General features: G+C 56.9%; 1 pseudogene across 1 annotated transcript; it reads left to right on the top strand.

Moving 5' to 3' along the window:
- The first annotated feature begins 1,870 nt into the window (after nucleotides 1-1,870).
- Nucleotides 1,871-2,189, top strand: LOC307110327 (large ribosomal subunit protein eL42-like; annotated as a pseudogene). Its single transcript has one exon. The product of its transcript is annotated as a large ribosomal subunit protein eL42-like (transcript).
- The last annotated feature ends 18,573 nt before the right edge of the window (nucleotides 2,190-20,762 follow it).

Genomic DNA, 20,762 nt, shown 5'->3' with positions numbered 1-20,762 from the left:
CTGGGTGCGTGGGGTTTGAGCGGTTGGACGGGCCGCTCTCCGTCCCTAAACCTCGCCGCTCTTTTGGGGCTCGACCTGCCCTAGCGGGCCTGGGTGTCCGGGCCTGGGGCAGGGGTGCGGCCGGGCTGGGAAGACAGGGAAGGTGGGAGCCTACGCTGCGGGAACCCAGGCCTTGGCTCCGGAGCAGCGCGGGCTGCGCCCCGCATTCCACGCATTCCCGCCTGGCCTCGGCTCTGCCGCCACGTGGTTGCTCCGCGCGCTGCGCTACCGTAAGGCTTGGAGAAGGCGCGCACTCGCGGCCCCGGAGCGCAACGGACCTCCCAGCATGCAGGACAGGACACAGGGTCCAGCGAGGTGCCCCGCCGGCCCTCTCCCGCAGTACAGATAGGGTTGCCTTTTTACGTAATAAGGAGAGTAGCACTGCCGATGCCATGACACATCTCTGTAAAGACAGGCTGGAAGGGTGCTCAGGCCCCCCGCTGTCCGGAATAGGGTGACTGTCCATCTGAGGAACGTGACCGAACCGGACCAGTGACCATTATGACTTCCCAGCAGGGACAGGGCAGGAGAGGAGCTGCAGCTGCCGGATAGTTTCTTTCTCTTTTCTTTCTTAATTAAGATCAATTCGTGTCTCGGTCCAGTGGTGTGCTAGGGGTGCGGAATGCAGGGGGTGCTCAGTGCAGAGGAAAATATTTGTTAGCCGCCACAACTGAAAAAAAAAAAAAAGTCCTGCAGGTTCCTTCCTCAGGGCGTTCTGAGCACCTGACCTTAACTAGCAGGATGCCTGCCCTTTGCCTCCCGGGGCTCACCGTGACCCCCCAGGCTTGGCTGGGTCACCTCTCAGAATCCCGGCCTGGACAGAGCGCTGGCCGCCATCCCGTGGAGGCAGGCGAGGGGATGTGGACAGAAAAGGCTGCTGGGAACACGCTGTAGACCAGCCCATCCTGGTGACAGCCCACCCTCCCCGCCCCAGTGGTGTAAGGGAGCTGCCCTTTTGCTCTGAACTCCTGCAGGTTTGGAGAAAAAGCCTGCACTCATGTCCCCATCCTCAGCTCCTCATTTCTCCTGCAAGGTGATCCTCCCTCCCCCAGAAAGCCCCTAGTCACCGTCATCACTTAATCTTCAGAACAGCCTCTCCCTCCACGCACCTAACGGGTGAGGGAACTGAGGCACAGTCACCTTGTCCAGTCACGGCCTTGGCAGCCGTGATGAGCCGCCTGTCAGACCCGCACCCTGAATGGCTGGGCTGTGCCTCCCTCTGTGTCCTGGGTCCTTTCAAGCTGATCAGGATAATAATCTCCCTTTTCAAGAACTCGTAAAAGCAAGCCACTTCCTCCAGCTGCCAGGGAGCTTGCAGCCACGCTTGGGAGACTGCACAAGAGTGTCACACACAGATGGCCCCCTGCCCGCAGCGTGCAGCCTGGGGCGGACCGCTGGCCCCATCTGCGAAAGGGGTGTGACTGTGCTCATCCCGAGGCCGAGGAGAAGAGGAGTGGGGGGAACAGGTGTGAAGCGGGCAGCGCTGTGTCTGGCGTTTGCCAAGACCAGTTAGGTCCACCCACTCACGTATGTGTTCTTGTGCAGAATGAAGGCCATGTGATGGACGCTGGGTGTGGAATTAATGAAACATTTCAGTTTTTATTTAGAAAGAGAATTCACAACATGGCTTCCTAGTCTAGAAACTCACTTTTATTTGCTGACTTACCTTGAGCTGTCTACAGGTGAGATATAAATCCTAGAATATACGTACAAATACATTTTTAAAAGGTTTGACCAGGAATCTTCTCTTCTTCCTTCTCATCCTGCCCAAGTCAAACTCTTGATTTAAAAAGGAAGCATATTGTTTTCCCTGCTGATAGCGCTCACAAGCATGGTGAACGTTCCTAAGACCCGCCGAACTTTCTGTAAGAAATGTGGCAAGCATCAACCCCACAGAGTAACACGTATGAGAAGGGCAAGGATCTCTGTGTGCGCAGGGGAAGCGGCGCTGTGACAGGAGGCAGAGTGGCCGTGGTGGGCAGACTAAGCCTATTTTCCGGAAAAAGGCTAAAACGACAAAGAAGATTGTGCCGAGGCTTGACTGCGTTGAGCCCAACGGCAGATCTACGAGGATGCTGGCTGTTAAGAGATGCGAGCATTGTGAACCGGGAGGAGATAAGGAGAGAAAGGGTCAAGTGATCCAGTTCTGAGCGTCATATTTTCTTTTATTATCTGACAATAAAATCTTGATATGTTCAAAAAAATAAAAATAAAAAGGAAGCATATTAATTAAGGCCTCAGTGTCAATGAAAGCGTGAGGGACAGATATGAAAGGGACGGTTTCTGCCAGGTCAGAGAGGGCCAGAGTGTCAGGCCCTGCTCAGGCCTCTGGGTGGACGGGGCCCAGTGCCGCTCCTCTGCATAAAAGGAGCCGCTCTCCGCTCAGTGGAAGAGGGGAGGCCGCCACAGGTGAAACCGGCTCAGGGTGTGGGCCACTGGCAAGGCTGGATGCAAAGAGGGGTCTCTGTCAAGAAGCTCCTGTCAGCCCACAGCGTGGACACCCACAGCCTGCCCTCGGGGTCCCACTGCAGTGAGAGGCGGGGAGGGGGCCTGGAGGCTGGTTTCAGCAGTAGGTACCGCTGCAGCCTCTTGGGGAGAGAGGGCTCCTGGACCCCCAGCCTGGAGGGCACCCTCTGTGCCCCCGGAAGGTGGGCATCCATTGTCCTTGGCCCCTTTTGACTGAGTTGTCTAGTCATCTTCTAACCCACAGACGAAGCTGGAAGCACCAGCTGGAAAGCTTTCAAGCAAAATGCCTGCGGGGTGTGTTCCGCTGGAGCCAGGGAGGGCCGTTCCTTGCCCCCCTCATCTCCTGGGGGCTCCAGGTGCCCCGCCTGTGGCTGCCTCACTCCTGCCTCTGCCTCCATCTTCCCTGGAACTTCTCTGTGAGTCTCCTCTCTGTCCCGGCCGCCAGCAGAGTTCCGAGGAGGCGCACAGGGAGGCCCTCACCCGAGAAGGAGGAAGGGTGGAAACTGACAGGTCAGGGTGGAGGCGGCGAGGAGGTGGACACGCCGAAGGCGCAGCGGCTTCGAATCATTTCTAGGGTTTGAAGTGGGAAGCCCTCGGGAGGGTGGGCTCTGGAACTGTAGGCTCGACTCCCAGCTCTGCACCTGCTCTCCGTGTGGCCGGCCCCTCTCCAGCCTCAGCCTCCTCGCCTGTCAGATGGAGACGATGATCCTGACCTCACAGGTCTTCACGGAGATGAGACGGCGTGGCGTAGGTTAAGTCCCGCGAAGAGGAAGTCCTGCGAGTTAGCAAAGAGCCAGCATCGATCCCACACTCTGAAACTGTGGCTTCATTAAGTCACAACCAACATATCTCGCCATTTAAAAAACAAACAAATAAAAAGCTTACATCACTGCCAATGAGATCGACACAGACAAGCAGGGCTGTTGTGCCCAGTTTCTGCACTTCCAGCCACAGGAGAGATCTCCAAGGGTTTCCTTTCAAGTTGGTCCTGGGGGAGAGGGCTGTTTCCCGTGTGCTTCTTGAACAACAGTGGTCTCAGCGTCCCTTTTGTCACTTCCCAGGCCAATTGACAGCGGCAGGAAGGAAGCCTCAGGGCCACGGGGGGCAGAGAGCAGGGTGGGGAGCCCGGGAGCAGCTCAGAGCAGCTCTTGGGGAGATGAACCTGGGCTCTTCCAGAGGGCGGCCCCCTCCCGGGCCTCACCCACTCCTTCTCCTGCCCTTTGGTTCCTTGGCTGATTAGACCAAGCTCAGAATCCACCCACTAACGAATTCCCAGGCAAGTTTCAGGGTAATAGAGGCTGTTTGGAAAGAGGAGATGAAAGATAAGGACGGTGGTGAGGAAGGTAAGAGTTCCAGGCAGGGGCGGAGGGGGAGTCTCGGGGGGAGGTCAAAAGGCCAGGAGGCCGGCGGGCGAGGCAGGCAGGGGGAGAAAAGAAAGTCAGGAGTTCACCCTGGGAAGCAGCCCCTCCTGGTCCACCCAGGCTGCTCAGGGCAGACACCAGCAGTGATGCTGACGGGGGCGATCACGTGACCCTGCTTTCGGAGACCTCCGACCGGCACAGCATCTTCACAGGTGGTACCTGACTCATCTTCCCAGCGGCCCGAGGACAGCCACCAGGTTCCCATTTCACAGATGGGGAAATGGAGGCCCACAGAGCTGGGCTGCCTTCTGGCTGTCTCATTCTAAAACCCAGGGGGGAAAGGCAGATTACAAAGCACCTAGAAATTGCAGGGTTCACCTTTAAAAAGAAAGCACAGCTGTGTTGGAATATAATTTATACACTATGAAGTTCACGCACTGAAAGTGCACAAGTCAGGGTTTTAGTATAAAGCTGTACAACCACCACCGTTATCAGTTTTGGAACATTTTCATCATCCCCAAAAGAACCCCGCCCCCATCGGCAGTCTGTCTGTGGATTTATCTGCTTTGGACCCTTCATTTAAATGTTCCCCTACAACATGGGCCTCTTGTGACTGGCTTCTTCCCTTAGCAGAATGTTTTCAAGGTTCATCCGTGTTTTGTGCACGTGTCCGCAGTCCATTCCTTTTCACGGCCGAGTAATATTCCACTGTGCCGCCGGACCACATTTTATGCATCCATCCATCAGTCGGTGGACACGTGGGTCGTGCCCGCGTTCTGCCTGCTAGAATAACGGTAGTTTTTGCATGGAACCTTCCATTTCTCTTGCAAAGCGGGGTTCGGCTTGAGCGGGTGCTCCAGCTGAGGGAGAACCTTGTGGGGTTTATTCTCCGGGACCCAGGAGGCCAGGACAGACCGACACTTTCGATGAGGACATCTCAGCCGCTTCACTCCCCCTGCCCTACCCTGCCCTTCTCTTCCTCCTCCTGTTCTTTTTTCCCTTTGATCTTTTCTCTCATTCCTTCCACAGGGAGGTCTCATGTCTGGAACCACAGACAATTATGCATAAGAAATGTGTTTGTTTGTTTTTTTCTGTGAGTTGAGAAACTCGACAGGATGGACACATTGTCCTAATTAGCTTGTGTAGGTCAGTGTGCTTTGACGATGGGGGAGAGTGGTGGTTCCTGGGGTCCTGGGCACAGGCATGGGGCGGGGGGGCGGGGTGCATTAGCTCTGACTTTCACTGAATACACCTGCACCTTCAGTATCCCAGCAACCCAGGACTCTGACCTGTACCAGTGACAAGAGAAAATCTTAGACTTATCTCCTGATTTCCTCCTCTCCCCGGCTCCCTGTCTGGCCTGCAGAGCCCCCAGAGGCCGCCTCACCGGAGCGGAGGGCTCCTCACTTGCCCGGGCCTTGGGGGACGGGGTGGGGGGAGGTGGGGGTGGGCCTGTGGCCCTCGGGTGTGTCTCCTCTGTCCCAGCCACCAGAAGCCCAGAGCTAGAACCAGGGCCTCAGAAAACCAAAGACGCTCACACTCCTTAGTCGGTTTGGGAGCTCAATCCCCGCCCCACCTCCGGTGCCCCTCACCGGGTCAGCCTTCTCTTCAGTCAAGGGCACTCGGTCCCCTCACCACCATCCTGGCCTGCCCAGAGCTCACGGGAGGGAGATGCCAGGGAAGACTTCTCGCTGGGAGTCTGTGGAGTTAGGAGAACGTGCCCGGAGTCCTGATGGGGAGCCGGGATGCGAGGGGAAGGGGGGTCCGCCTGCAAAGGCAGCTCTTTGGAAACGATGAGGACGCACGGTGCGCCAGACCCGGGGCCTTGGGAGAAGGAGGCTCGGCACTTGTCAGTTGTTCTTGGGCCCTGAAATTCTGGCCGCGGGGCGCCAAAGCTCCCCAAAAGAACACGAGCAGGAGAATCGGAGGGAGACTGCCGAGGAACCTCGCGAAATCGGAAAAACGAGCGTGCTCGCTGGGGAGAGTGCGCTCGCCCCTCCCGCCGGCCCTGATTAAGGGGAATGGGTGTTTGTGGGGGCGGTCGGTAAGAGGCCTCTGATTGGGAGACCGTTTTGTGGCTTTGGCCTGTAATTTGGACTCGGGGATCGGGCACAGTTAATGTGATAAACTTACAAACCTCCACTTGGGACCAGATGCTGAGCCGGCCCCCAAGGCAGCCACCAAAGCTGGCACAGCAAGCGCTCGGCTCCTGAGGTGGGGACGGCTCCTGAGGTGGGGACGGCGGGGAAGGCGGGGAAGGCTGCGTTTCCCAGGCCGGCTCTGGAAACTGGGAAGTACAGATCCTCGTCCTGTCTGCCATCTATTCCAAATGCACACGGCTGGCTCAAGAGCCGCTTTTGCTAGACATCCGTGTTTGAGTCTGTCCGTGTCCCAGACTGTGAGCTCTGGGAGGCAGGAGGGCAAGCACCCTTATCCTCCCTTGGCGCCTGACACACAGTGGGGCCTTCGCACAGACACGGAACGAAGGGATGAATGGGACGAAGGTGTGAAAGACGTGTTTTTGGCTTGGAGAGCCGGGCCACTCCAGGTCAGAGGTTTGTCACAGGAGGGTCTTTTTGGCTAGTGACCACTTTTTATATTTCTCTTGCTTCCCAAATCACCAAGATCAGGCTACTGAGAAGACAGACTGCGTGTGTGTGTGTGTGTGTGTGTGTGTGTGTGTTGGGAAAATTGGGAGGATGGGTTAGATGCTTGGATGGGGCGCGGGAGGGATGGGAGGAAGAATCAATACGCACAGCCGTGGGTCCCCACACTCTCTGTGTCCCGGAGCGTCCCCGGGCCTGCATTCACCACCATTGTCCTTGTGAACATATGACATCCTTTGGCGTCTACAATGAGTGGCCAGATTATTATGATCTCTGAATGCATAATAATCTGGCCACTCAGTATATATATAATATATATATATATATAATATATATTAGAGGCCCAGTGCATGAATTCGTGCATGGGTGGGGTCCGGCTAGCCTGGCCAGGGGGAGGGGACATGAGCGGTTGGCCAGCCTGCTGCCTGCTGGTCAAACTCCTGGTCGAGGGGACAATTTGCATATTAGCCTTTTATTATATAGGATATACACTGAGTGGCCAGATTATTATGCGTTCAGAGATCATAATAATCTGGCCACTCAGTGTATATATCGCCTTCAGTGCTCTGGTTTTATTTCTCTTTCTTTGGTTCAACCTTTCCTCCCTCACTGTGACCAAAGTGGGGCGAATCCCTGTTCCCCTTCATTTGCTGGGAGAAGATTGGACATTTTCAAACAGGAGCGCTTACTAGGAAACTGCAGGCCAGTAAACCGGCAGAACATGGGGCGGAATAAGACGGGAATGAGTTCACTGGCTCACATTCTGACCCTGAGGAGCTAAGAGCTGAGCAGGGCCAGCTAGCGGAGCTGCCGCCACCAGCGGGGCCCGTGCCCCCCCTTCCTGAAGGTCACCGACACCCAACGTCCAGCCCCAGCGTGCTTTCCGGGCTCGCTGCCACAGGCCGTGTGATTTCAGATACCATCTCTGGACGGGATGATAAAGCAGCCGGTTGGTTTTCTCAATGAAACAGGGACTCCCTGAGCCATGGCCACCAAGGAAGTGGGACTCGAGTGGGGAGTCACGGGGCTCCATGACCTCAACATGAAGTCCCAACCGCCTGCGTTTCTAACCGGCAGACTAGAGGGACTGCCTTCAAGGGGTTCTCACTGAACACAGCTGCTTGGATGACTTTTCCCAGGCTGTGGAACACTCAGGGCGGCCCGGTTTTCGCTTTTACAAATAGCAGCTTCACACGGAATATTTCTCTTCATCTCAGCCTGGTTCCCAGTCGCCTGGTGCTCTGTGAGATGTTCCTAAAGTTATCAGGAAAGAAGATTCCGAGGTCAAATGAGTTGGGCAAAGACTGTGTACTTGGGAGATTCCTAGGGCACGTTTGCAAAGGTACCGAGAAGTCCTGCAGGCTAGAAACATGCTGGCTTGCAAACAGAACACTTTTGATGTCACATCTATTGATAACTGTTGTCTATTAGAAAGTATAAATAGTTGTCTTTTTCTCTTTAATAAAACGAAACGGCTGTTAGAAAACTCGCCAGACAGAACCAGACTGTGGCAGCTCCTCCAGCCATGTGGGAAAGTACTGTCTCCCCCCGCTCCCCCCCCCAGCCCCGCCAGGGTCTTATTTTGCAGCTGGATTGGGCGGAAGCCGGGGGGAGGACACACTACTCATATTATTTAGTGTTTCTTTCTTTAATTGCTAGTGAAGAAGCTTTGCCTTTTTCCATGCGATGATTTGTTACCCAAATTTTCTGGTGTACCAATTGTATTTCCTTCTTCCTCTCTGACCACTTAGGAAGTTGAAACTGGATGCGGATCTTGTATGTTTTATGGTAATACTTCATCTCCACGGGGAGTTGGCTTTTAGTTGCATCTATTGCACATTTGCCCGTCGCCGCTGCCCTTTTCGTATTCTATCACGCATGTGATGGGTTTAATTTTCTTTTTTTACATCCTCGAACTCCTCCAATGAGATGTTTCCATGTCTTTAGTCAGAATTTGTTTCCTTCCCACAGATGGGGAAAAGGTTATTCTATTTTCTTCTAGCTTGTTAAAATAAATCTAGAAAAAAAAAAGTGTGTTTTCTCCTCAGATACGTAATTCATGTTTATCATGGGAAATAAAAATGAGCAAAAACAAGAACAACCCAACCCTGCAACATCCCTTCCAGCTGGGAATGGTCATATTGTTTTGTCGGTCTTTCCAGACTTTTCTCGGCGTTTATGTACAAGTTTAAAAGTATTTGTAATTTTAGTTTTTAAGGTGTGGACACCCGCGCACTCACGGGCAGGTGTGCATTGCTGGTGACGAGCGCCAGACCAGGCGTGGCTGGATTTCGCAGCGTTTCCCCCTGTGCGCGGGTGCCTGGCCGTGTCTCTGGTTGAAGCTCACCGACACGGTTTTCCTCTTCTTTCCGGTGGGACTCAAAAGTCTACGTGCACCCTCCTCCTACCGTGCACCCCGTCTCATATACTTAAACTGGTTTTCTGAATGGAGGAGTGATTATTCCTTGAAGGACCGACTTTCCCACAGTGCGGGCAGGTGGGCAAGCGTCTGTGGAAAGTTAACGGCGTGATGGCTGCGCCTGGCTGTTCTAAAGGGACCCGCAGGAATGAGGGCCATTCTCCTTACGGAGGGCAGGCAAGTCCCTGGGTGGGGAAGGGCTTCCGGACCCCACGGGAGGGTTAATTCCTTGGTTTTTGCAAAGTGATGACGTGCTCCAGCGCCAGGGGAGGCTCAGGTTTGCATCAGGGGCCGGACCCAGCAGGCTACACGGGCATTTTGAGAGTGGGAAAGACCCGGGCCCTGGGCCCTCACAGCACCCTCTGGGGGGTGGCACCTGGTGACCCAGATGGGCCAAAGACAGGCGGCCTCCCTCCCATCCCAGAAGTGAGTAAGCCTCCCCACATCTCCCGCTGGTGCGACAGGAATGAAGCTCACCGACATTTCCCTGGACCATCCTCGCATCTCGTCTTCGTTCCGGCGATGCCCATCCCCGCCCAGGGCTGTGGATGCCAGTTGGACGCTGGTCACTCCCAGGCTGGTCTGTCCAGCCAGTCCCCACTCTCATTTATGGCATCTGCCTGGCCACCAGCTCACGTCCAGGCTTAACGTTTCTGAAACACCCCAAAGGCGTCCTCGACTCCTGACTTCCTCCCCGCCTCCCCTCACTCCCTCCTCCCCCGCGGGCCCCCCATCCTGGTGGGGGGAAGTCCATTTCTCCAGTTCAAGCCCCGAAGCTTGCAGCCATCCTTCACTGGCCTGGTCCCCTCAAGCCCCAGGTCCAAGTGTCAGCAGGTCCTTCCAACGAGACCTTCCAAGTCTGTCTGGACCCTCCCCCCTCAGCACCTGGACCTTTCTGTCTTTCTGATCCCAGGCACGGTGGCCCCCACCCTCAGGGCCTCCTCATCTCCCACAGGCCACACCTCCTAACACCATCACCGCGGGGGGCTAGGTTTCAACATAGGAATTTGGGGGGACACACACATTCAGTCCATAGACTCTGCTTTGGTCTCAAACATCTCATTGCCACAGATGGGATTTTTCGCACTCCACCTCCACATGTTTGGGTTAAGAGACAGGAGATGGGCCCCTGGGTAATTAGAAGGGTGAACAGCATGGGGTCCCCCATCCGAGGCCCCTGCACCCGTGGGAGTGCGGTTCCGGGGAACGGCTTCTGCAGATGCGACTGATGAACCCCAGCAGAACATTGTGGAAGCTGCCCTTCAGGAGGTGGCCTGCCTGCCGTCTGTGAATGCGGAGATGCGGCCTCCCCCCCCCCCCCGCCCGCATGTCCCCCCACCCCCCCCAGCGCAGGGAAAATCGTGGTTCAGGAATTGAAAATTATGTGGTGAACAGCAATTTAGAAGGCTCCTCACTGAGCAAGTTTTAAAACAGAAAAAAATAAAAATAAAGGAAAAGAAACAGCTTGTAAAACGTGTTATAAAAACCTCAATGGAAGTGGTTACTTTCAAATACTACCATTGTTTCTGACTTAATTCAGTAAAATTTTTATTAAGTCAATTTTTCTCTCCGCCCCGCCTCTTGTTTTTGCACTTAATAAAAACATCCAACCAACCTTTCAAACCCCCACATCAAGCCTTTTATCTTCACAGGGCGAATTCCACCTGCCAATTTGCAAAAGGGCTCGGTCTGGTCAGCAGACCGCAGCATCCCGCCTCAGCAAAGTTTCCACTTGCAGCCAGCCAGGCCGGCTGGGCCCTCACCCTGCCCTGGGGGGGGTAGGGGGGAGAGACGCCTGCGGGGTTTGATTGATTGAGGGGTGTGTGGTGGAGAGGAGAGCATGGGCGTTCCGAGCTTCCTTTTTGTCTTACTTTCGTAGCTTTGAAGATTTCAAAGGTAGGTCCATCCTTGGGACCCTGTGCTTCTGGCCTGAGACCTCAGAGGGGCCGGGCTGGGGGGGGGGGGGGTGTCTGCTGCCTCTCCTGCCCCACTCAGGGGCCCTCCCGATGCTCCCGGCCCCTCTCCTGTCTGTCCCGTGCCCTGGGCCACAGTCCCCGGCAACCTGAGTCAGGCGCCCACCTGAGAGCGACTTCCTGCACCTTCCTGCGTCCTGGGCTGGGCTGGGCGGTACCGGCTTCCGGCCGGTGGGACCTGGACTCCTACACAATCGTCACAAAACAATGGAAAACGATCAAGAGATAGAGGAGAGGACGGTCCTATTTGGGGTGTGGGGGTGTCCCCTCAAGCGCAGTTGGAACCTACAGGAGGGTAAGAGTCCCCGGGAGGAAGGTAGAGAGGTGAGTTCAAGGAGAGGGCGGGCCAGCAAGATACCCCACAGGGACCAGAGTCACCCTGACCCGCAGACCACGCCGGCCTGATACATCGATCACATGGGCTCCCTGGACTGTTTTCAATATCTGCTAAGTGAGGGGTGGCCCTGTCCCTCAGGCAGCATCCCGGGTCATCCACTTGCCCGAGAGAGAGGTGTCCCGGAGTAAGAGGTTACGGCTCCTGGACGTGAACAGATGGCTTGGCTGATTGGAGGGGAGCCTGGAGGAATGAACTTGGGTCAGCGGCGCGTTAGCCTGGAGCTCAGGTGCTGGACCTGCAGGAGAGGCAGAGAGCGTGTGGGTCTTCGATGCCACCAGACGGCCTGTCCCACAGGCAGGCTCTCAGCGACCCGGTGGGTGGGGCAGCTGGTCCTGCAGGCGGGGCGGGGCAGCCAGTCTTTCTCCGGCCACTCCCCAGCCTTTCAGCAGCAGACACACCAGGGAGCTTGTCTAGGGCCCACTCCTGGGGGCACCAGCCCACACTTAGTGATGAGCGATTACATCGGACCCCTTCGACCCCGGGAGGGACACTGTCCAGTGCTCTGCGTCCATCGCAGGGCGGACAGAAGCTGCCACTCGCCTGGACCAAGAACTCGGCTCACAGCTGGGGGACACAGCACCCAGCGGGGACCTGAGCTCTGTCCCGCACCCCCATCAGCAGGAGCAGCCAGCCTGAGGGAACGCTGGCGCGGCCTCTCAAAGACCCAGCTGAGGGGGGACACCCAGCAGAATTGGGGACCCGCCTTCCTTCCATTCGCCCCGTGTGGCGAATGCACCCAAACAGTGGCCGTTCTCTGGGGCTGTGTCCCCAAAGGTAGAAAGTCATGGAGTCAAGAGCAAAGGCCGGAAGCGGGAGTGACACAGTCGGCGTCACACACCGCGCGCCTCGTGGCAGGTGCACGCTGCCCGGCCTCGCCGTCCCGCCTCGGGCTTCTCTGAGGACCCCTGTGGGCACGCGCTTGGCACTCACACACCGCGATCTGGCGGTGCTAGGACGTCAACATCTGTGGGCTGGCTCTGTCCAGTGGAGGGTGGCCGGGACACACCCCGGCGGCACTGACCCGCCCCCCTCTCCAGAGGAAGGTCCTGGAACGCGTGCCACAGGCTCCCGGGAGCACCTTGGAGCACGCGGCGACCACAGCAGTCGCGGATCCGATACCACATCCCTGTAGCCTCCCCGCCTGTCCTGTCCTGCTCCCCGGCCCCCAGGCCACTCGCCTCCACGCGGGACTCGCGCCTCAGCATTCGCTTCTGTGTCCACTTTCCGAGGACCCCGAGCTCAGAGGGATGGCGCGTGCTCTGGGCCCCGGGAGCGGAGGCCAGTCCTCTGACGCCGTTTCTCGTTCTCATGATGCATGAGGCGGCATCACAGGGCGGGGGAAACGGCAATGGACCCGACACAGCCCCGCCCCCGCCCCGTGGACACCGCGCCCTCGAGCGGGAGACCGCGCGCACCGGGGTGACATGGCGCTAGGCGAGAGATGGCGAGTGATGGTGGGCAGAGCGACGGGACCGCAGGGGCATCTGTGTGGAGCTCTGAGTGCGACAAAGGAGGGAACCGAGTGACCGTCGGGGGTGACGCGACCCGGGCCGCAGGGACAGCCCGAGACCACACGAGGGAGGTGAGCGTCACTTTCCTTCCAGCCCATTCAGTGGTGGCTGGAAATGAAAATCATTCCATTTCACATAATACCCCTGAGAAAATGGCTTAGCGGGATTATCCGCCAACCTCACGTCCTCCGCCAGCCCGGGAGCTTCAGACCACACAGGATCCTCCACCCGTTTTCCTGGCCCGGGGCGCACGATCCAGGCAGGAAACCCACCCAGGTCTCCACGATGGCAGATCAAAAGGCAACCCCCAACGGCCTGCCTCCCCTAACTCCTTTATTAGAGACCCCATCAGCTGCCTCCAGTCAGGTCCGTCTGCTTTGTCATCACAGGAGAGAATAATGGGAGGCGATGGGGCAGGATGGGGCAAAGGGAATGGCCCAGCCCTCTCCCTGGCTGGTCACTAAGAAAGACCATTGTGACGTGGGCAAACCGAGCCAGGCGGGGTGGGTACCACGGCCGCCCCCAAATGATACGGGTGACGATGGAGAAATGGACACACGTCCGGAGCAGACGGCAAAGCGATGCTTTTCCTTCCTGGAAATGGGGCAGCTCGGGAGTGGGCTCGGGCTGAGGACCACGGAGCCGAGGCCCGTGGACATCAGGGACTGTACGCGGGCTGGGAGGCAGGTGTCGGGGACAGAGGGACCTCCCAGGAACCCCCGTGGCTGGAAGGGACAAAGTTCAGACGGAGCCCCAGCATCTGATCGCGGGAAGGAAGGCGGGCCATTGGATCCCGTAATAACACTCTGTGCGTGCGGTCTGTGCTCACCCGAGGATCGCAAAGCATTTTCGGGCGTTAATTAAACTTCAAAACGGCCTGACGCAGTGGGTGTAATTAGACCCATTTCTTAGCTGGGTCATCTGAGGCCCATTAAGACGAGCCGACGCGCTTAGTTAAGAGCCTGTGATCCGGGCTTTTCTCTCTCCAGCCCCTGCGTGCCCGGTTTGTTTGAATGTCTCCAAATCAGAGAGGGACGCAGGCATTTAAACAAATCTGCTCAGAAACCATTTACTTAAGGAATTCTTGGGCAAACCCTCAGTGGGTCTTGAGACCACGGTGCTATCTCATTCTCTCATCACCGTGACCGAGGTATTTTTTTTTACATGCCTTTAGGAAAAGCCGTCGTATGGAATAGCCCAAAGCAGGAGGTGGGTCCCAAGGAGCCCCTTTCCCATGGCCCCAAACGGGACCCCTCCCTCACCCCCTGGCACCGGGAGCCCCAGGTACGCTGCTCGGTTCCCGTCATGCTGCCAGGAGGCTATAAAATGTCGTTTCATCTTAAGTTACATAAGTTTCCAGCACATAAGAAGACTGTTATTACAAAGGCAGCCACACTGGGGAAAAATGAAAAAAAAAAAAAAAGGGTCTCGTTTCTTCTGAATATCCGCTCCAAACACTTTTGAAGTCTTTTACGGGACTCCTAAATCCTACGAGGGAGAAAAATGCACAAAAGTCCTTTTAAAAAGGCAACCTGGCTGTCGCTGATGTTGGGTCTGGCGAGAAGTCCATTGTCCACAGGCGAGGGCCGGGCAGTCCTAATCCATCCTATGGTATTTGCATTTCCCTTCTGCCCGACAGGCAGCTTATGCAAAGCAGCTCTCAGGATTCTCAGGGCGCGGGGGGCCGGAGAACCCTGCACTCTCACTCCCTTCAAAACCGCGCCCTCCACAATGGGGAACGCTGGGGTGGACGCGCCGCGCGCTGGACGCTCCCTCCCCCTTCTCTGAGAAAACAAACGGGGAGTTTCTCTGACAGCGAGATTTATAGGAAACGAAGGAAGTGTGCGGTGAGAGCGGGTCCCGCCTGCAATGTTCCCCGGATCATCAAGGGCCTCATTCACCGAGGCACCCACTGCACTCCATCCTTCCACATTCTTTCCTCTTGACTGACTCTCAAAAGATCCATTTCAACGAGGAAGAAAAAACCCCAGCATCTTGGAGGATGGCCGCCGAGGCTGACACGTAGATAGGCTGTCTGGCGGGCAGATAGCTCTGGCCCAGCGCGATCGGACAATTGACCTGTGGGTGAGGGGACCCCCAGCAGCCTCGCTCCCGGAGGGGGGGCGGGGGGGATCTCAGGGCACGCCGGCCCTGCAGGTTAGGGGGCCCCGCGGGGAACCAAGACCGCCTTGGTGCTGGGTTTCGCCTGTAATCTTTTGGGCGAAGTGTGTGCAGTCAGCGACTTCCTGGGAAGGCTTCAGCTGTAGGGGAAGAAATTTAAGTTCCCAGGCGCTGTCCCCAGGGCCACCTGAATGGAGCCGGCGTTTGAGGCCCGGCCAGGATCTCGTCCTGCGCCGTGCCAGTTTGCGATTGCATCTGGGTTGCCCCTGACCTTGGTCTGCTGGGGAAGAGGAAGGCGGCCTGCCTGGGGGCGTCGAGGAATTTAATCCCAGCCCGCTTTTAACGTGCCAGCAGAGGCTGAGAATTACGAGGTCCTGTGCGGAATGCACAGAGGAATACGTTAAAAAAGGAAACCTTCCGCGGGAAGTGATGATGGCAATGACATATATATTAAGAGAGGCACGAGAATGTTCCGGATGAGCACCTTATTCTGTCTCAAGGGAACCTGGGGGGACAGCTGGACGCGGAAGGATAAACAGCGTGGGTGGGCGAGTCTGCTCTCCGCCCGCACACAATTCTACAGACCCTGGGCTGAGCAGCAGACCATTACTATTCCCGTCCTGGAGGCTGGAAGTTCAAGGTCAGGGTGTCTGCAGGGCTCTCTCCTTGGCGAGTCGACGGCCGTCTTCTCCCTGTGTCCCCACACGGTCTTCCCTGTGTGTGTCCTCGTCTCCCCTTTGTATAGAACCCCAGTCACGTGGGATGAGGACCGACCCACCCTCCTGACTGCATTTAACCCCAATGACCTCTTTACTGACCCTGTCTCCAAACACAGCCACACGGAGGGGCTGGGGCTAGGACTTCAACACACGAACATGTGAAGAGACAATTCGGCCCCTAACAGGGGAGAAGGAGGTCTCTCCACGGAGGGGACGCGGGCCGCAGAGCCAGACCGAAAAGGGCAGGGTCTAGGGTCAGGCTTCCTGGGTGCAGAGCCTGAGGCGAGGGTCGGGTCCACACGACGTATGAGGGAGGGCTCTCAAGAGGAAGGAAGTGAGGAAGGCCAGATGGGGCAAAGGGAAAGGCTCAGCAAACGGGTCTCATCCGCGCACTGGCCTCCGCCTGAGCCTGCAGGGAGCTCTGAAGCGTCTGACCATCGTGCCCAGAGCTGGCCCCGCCTGGAGGCACGGGCCGTGGTACCTGGGCAGAGCGCGGCCGTGGCTCCCCAGGCTGGGTGCTGCAGCGTGGGTTTCTGGGACAGTGGCTCTCACGCAGCCCTCTGGACAGGAAGGAGGCTGGGAGTTCGTAGTAGCCAACATGCCAGGCCGGTGCTCATGGTGGCCAAGCCAATAGGGGGTCCTGGGCGGGTCACACAGCTTCCCAGAGGCTTGGGGGCCAGGGGAGTGGCTTCTGGTGGGTTGACCACAGGGGCCTGAGGTGGCAGGGGGGCTGGGGGAGCTTCTGAGAGCAGTGGGTCTGGGAGAGTTGGCGGCCAAGCAGAGCCTGGACTTGGGCTGCGAGAGAGGACCTGCCAGGGACCTGCTGGTCCTGCGCCTGGGTCTTCACCACACCTCGTCCGCCCGCACCACTGAGGGGGCGGGGCAGCAGGTCCCACCCGGGGCTCCCGCCCGGGCCAGGTTCTCGTTTTGACCTCCCCTCCCCCCACCCCCAGTGGCCCCACATGTGTCAGAGACCTGCCAGAGGGGTTCCCAGAAAACGTGGGCCAGCTGGGGCTCCACCTCAGCTTCTGAGAGCGCTGCCACCCCCACGCTTTGGGCTCTTATCAAAAAGTGATTTAACTCTGATGAACAGATCAAATGGACTGAGTGGATAATGGGTCCCTGCGTCTCACAGCCCCGGGTCAGGCGGCCTCCGAGCCAAAGCCGGTACCGGCTCCTCTTCCAGGAGAGACGAGGGGGGCACGTGCTGGGGCATCGAGCCCAGGGTGTTCAGAGGGAGGGAGAGGGACAGATATTGGCTGGGTTTGTTTTCTTCCCAGTTTGTCCATGGTGGTCCTGTCTACACTGCACGCTCAGCTCCTCCCAGTTCCCTGGGGTGGTCCTGTCTACACTGCACGCTCAGCTCCTCCCAGTTCCCTGGGGTGGTCCTGTCTACACTGCACGCTCAGCTCCATGCCGTTCCCTGAGGTGGCCCTGTCTATACTGCACGCTCAGCTCCTCCCAGTTCCCTGGGGTGGTCCTGTCTACACTGCACGCTCAGCTCCATGCTGTTCCCTGGGTGGTCCCGTCTACACTGCACGCTCAGCTCCATGCCGTTCCCTGGGGTGGTCCTGTCTACACTGCATGCTCAGCTCCTCCCAGTTCCCTGAGGTGGTCCTGTCTACACTGCACGCTCAGCTCCATGCTGTTCCCTGGGTGGTCCTGTCTACACTGCATGCTCAGCTCCATCCAGTTCCCTGAGGTGGCCCTGTCTACACTGCACGCTCAGCTCCATTCCATTCCCTGGGGTGGTCCTGTCTACACAGCACGCCCAGCTCCTTCCAGTTCCCTGGGGTGGTCCTGTCTACACTGCACACTCAGCTCCATCCAGTTCCCTGGGGTGGTCCTGTCTACACTGCACGCTCAGCTCCATCCGTTCCCTGGGGTGGTCCTGTCTACACTGCACACTCAGCTCCATCCAGTTCCCTGGGGTGGTCCTGTCTACACTGCACGCTCAGCTCCATACCGTTCCCTGGGGTGGTCCTGTCTACACTGCACACTCAGCTCCATCCAGTTCCCTGGGGTGGTCCTGTCTACACTGCACGCTCAGCTCCTCCCAGTTCCCTGGGGTGGTCCTGTCTACACTGCACGCCCAGCTCCATTCATTGTTTGTTTGAGTGAGGGTCTCCCAGTTTCCTTACTGTCAGCACCGTGTTGGGGGAATGATAATGCACTTGAGTTTCCCAAGCTCCCACCAATGTCTCCAGGCCTGCGTTTGGCACTGACTGCCGGCAAGGGGGGGGGGGGTTGTCATGGTGACAACGTGTTAGGAGACACCCATTCCCACGTCAACATGGTTTAAGGCTTCACGAGAGACACACGCACAAGGTCGGGGCCCACTCCCCGGCTCGATTCCCACGTGGACGCTGGTGGGGCAGTTCTCTAGGACCCCATGTGGCGAGCTGGTTGAGGAAGGAAATTAGAAGCTTCAACTCGCCATCCCACTGAACCTGCCCGGGGCTGCGAGGGTGGAGGGTGTGTGGGTGCTGACCCAGCTCTAACGGTGCCCTGTTTTGACTCTGTGTTGATGATGGAGAAGGAGCCCAGGAAAGGCCCAGTGGGCAGCTTAGGGCGGTTGTCGTCACATGTGCTCCTGGCTGTCACATGTGCTCCTGGTTGTCACATGTGCTCCTGGCTGTCACATGTGCTCAGTTGGTCCTCTTTGGAAAGGGAGCCCCATGCCACAAAAAGAGACCCTGTCCTGCAAAGGGCAGGCGCCCTCGTGTTAGAGAGAAGAATTCATTCTGGAAACGATGCATTCAATTCTGTTTAGACATTCGTCTTCTTTCCCTTCCCACCCCCCACGACTCTGCCCACCAGATGGACGGCGATGCGTTGCGGATTCGAGGCCGAGCTGGGCTTCCCGTGGCCCGGGCTTGGTGGCCTCGTCCCTGAGTGACTACCGGACGGCAAACATCCCGGTCTCTCGAATGTATAAAAAGATGGAGCTTATTTTTAAAACGAAAGGGCACAAAGACACACAAAGAAGGAAATGGAGGAATGCTGATTTAACTCGAGCTGACTATGTTCTTGAGCTGACTTTGAGGCGCGACAGAAATCTGGAAAAGATAAAGCGACCAGTTCAAGTGTATCGAGCTTACTTTTCTGTTCGCATCAAAGCAAACCAAACATTGAGAAGGTCTATATGCGGAGCTGGAGTACTCAATTGATCCCTTTCCCCCCCTTGACCGACCGCTGGGGAACGGGGATGCCCGGCCTCTTGAATAACGCTCGGAACAGCGGGCCAATTGTGCGGCGGGCCGAGCGCGGCCGCAGGGAGCCGATAACTTCCTGTGTTGAAGTGATGACTTGGAGATTTCATCATGATATCCTTGCACATACCAGGAAATATCACCTTACGGCCCTGCCATTTCTTAAAGTAATCGGTGAGAAGGCCATTACAGTCGATGTCTTAATTAAGCTAAGCATTAGCCGTGGAATTACAGGCATCCGAAGGTTTAGCGTCTTGTGGGATCTGGTTTCCTGGGGCAGAGGTATGGGGGGCGGGGGTGTGGGGGGGCAACTCCAAGGGACAGGCCGCTGCCTCTCAGAGCACCGGCCTCCCAAGAACGCCTCCTGAAGGCTGCGCAGAGGCTGCTCAAGGTGAGCCGGAGCCTGGAATCCTCCTCGCACGGCAGCTTCTTTAACCGGCGTCCTGGCGCTCCGTGGGCGGCTCCGTGCGCTGTGCAGAGGTGCACGTTCTGACAATGAAAGAACGGGGGAGTGGGGTGGGGGGGGGGAGTGGGGCGGCGGGGGATGTGTGTGGAGACTGTATGCATTCATTTATAGCTGCCAGAAATGATTGAAAGCAAACATGGCTTAAATGGGTCTATAAAAAGAACCCCAAATCCCCTTAGACAGACCAATAAGCATCTTGATGATTCCAGTATAAATAAATCTAGAACATCAGGATTGAATAGCTCTCAGACACTCGCGAGTCTGAAGCGGCGCAGAGCAGGGAAAGGGCTGTGGGGAACGTGACTGCTTTGGGAGACTGTTTGGGGGGGCGGAACCTGTAGCTAGTTAACACCCAGAAAACAACGGAGGCTTTTTTGTTTCCCGGTGTCTGGGGTGACCAGACAGTGGCTTGACGGAGCATTTTTCTTCTCTTCCTTGTGCTCACAGAGGGAAATCCCATCAGCCCTGGCCCTTCCATCCAGGAAGCCCCTGCCTCCCAGCCTCCCCGTCCTGGGCTTGGTGGCTCCTCACCCAGGGCCACGCAGCATCGGAGAGGGTGGGAAGCTGGCTGGGGACACGTCGATGCCAAAGAGGGTGTTGGGGGGTCGGTGTGTGGGGGGGGAGAACTAGGCTGTCAAACTCAGGCACCAAGGGAGACCGAGTGGGGCTGATGACGTCAGCTGCCAAAAGGGACCCCAAACAATTTCCAGGTGTGAAGGTTCTGCCCCGGGCAGGAAGCATCAAAGCTGGGAGTGAGGAGTCCAGAATGCCAGGGACAAGAAGGGGCAGGAGCCAGGCAGAGGCCAGGGCAAGGCCAACAGTCACCTGTGGGGTCAGTAGCAGCTTCCTATGGGACTGTAGGGGGAGTCTCATGGGAAAATCTGCTGGATTTAGTAAGCAAGATACTCCCCACCAGCAAGATACTCCCCACCAGCAAGATACTCCCCACCAGCAAGATACTCCCCACCAGCAAGATACTCTTGGTCCTCAGGATACTCCCCGTATTAATCTCTAGTGGCTTTCATAACAAAGTCCCACAGACAGACGGCTTACACAACAGACATTTTAAGTCCTGGAGGCTGAAGGTCCAAGATCCAGGTGTAAACAGGCTGGTTCCTCCTGAGGCCTCTCTCCTTAGTGTGTAGACGATCATCATCTCGCTGTGTCCCCCGATGGTCCCTCTGTGTGTGTCTGTGTCCTGATCTCCTCTACTTATAAGGACTAGGCTCACCCTAGTGACCTCATTCTACCTTAGTCACCTCTTTTAAGGCCCTCTCTCCAAATATGATCACATATTAAGGCACTTGGTGTCAGGACCTCAAAATATGATTTTTTTTGGGGGGGGGGGGGACCCAATTCATCCCATAATTTTACACGGTCCCTAAGATGACTGTGAAAGTTTCTTCTAGTTCTGAAATTCCAGGGGCCTGATTAGTCTTGCCTTCTGATTTTTCTCATGGTGCTTTTTTTTT

The sequence above is a fragment of the Cnephaeus nilssonii genome (assembly GCF_951640355.1).
Source record: "Cnephaeus nilssonii genome assembly, chromosome: 13".
Lineage (NCBI taxonomy): Eukaryota > Metazoa > Chordata > Mammalia > Chiroptera > Vespertilionidae > Cnephaeus > Cnephaeus nilssonii.
Note: the sequence above shows the minus strand (reverse complement) of the source record. Positions and strands in the feature narration are given on the sequence as shown.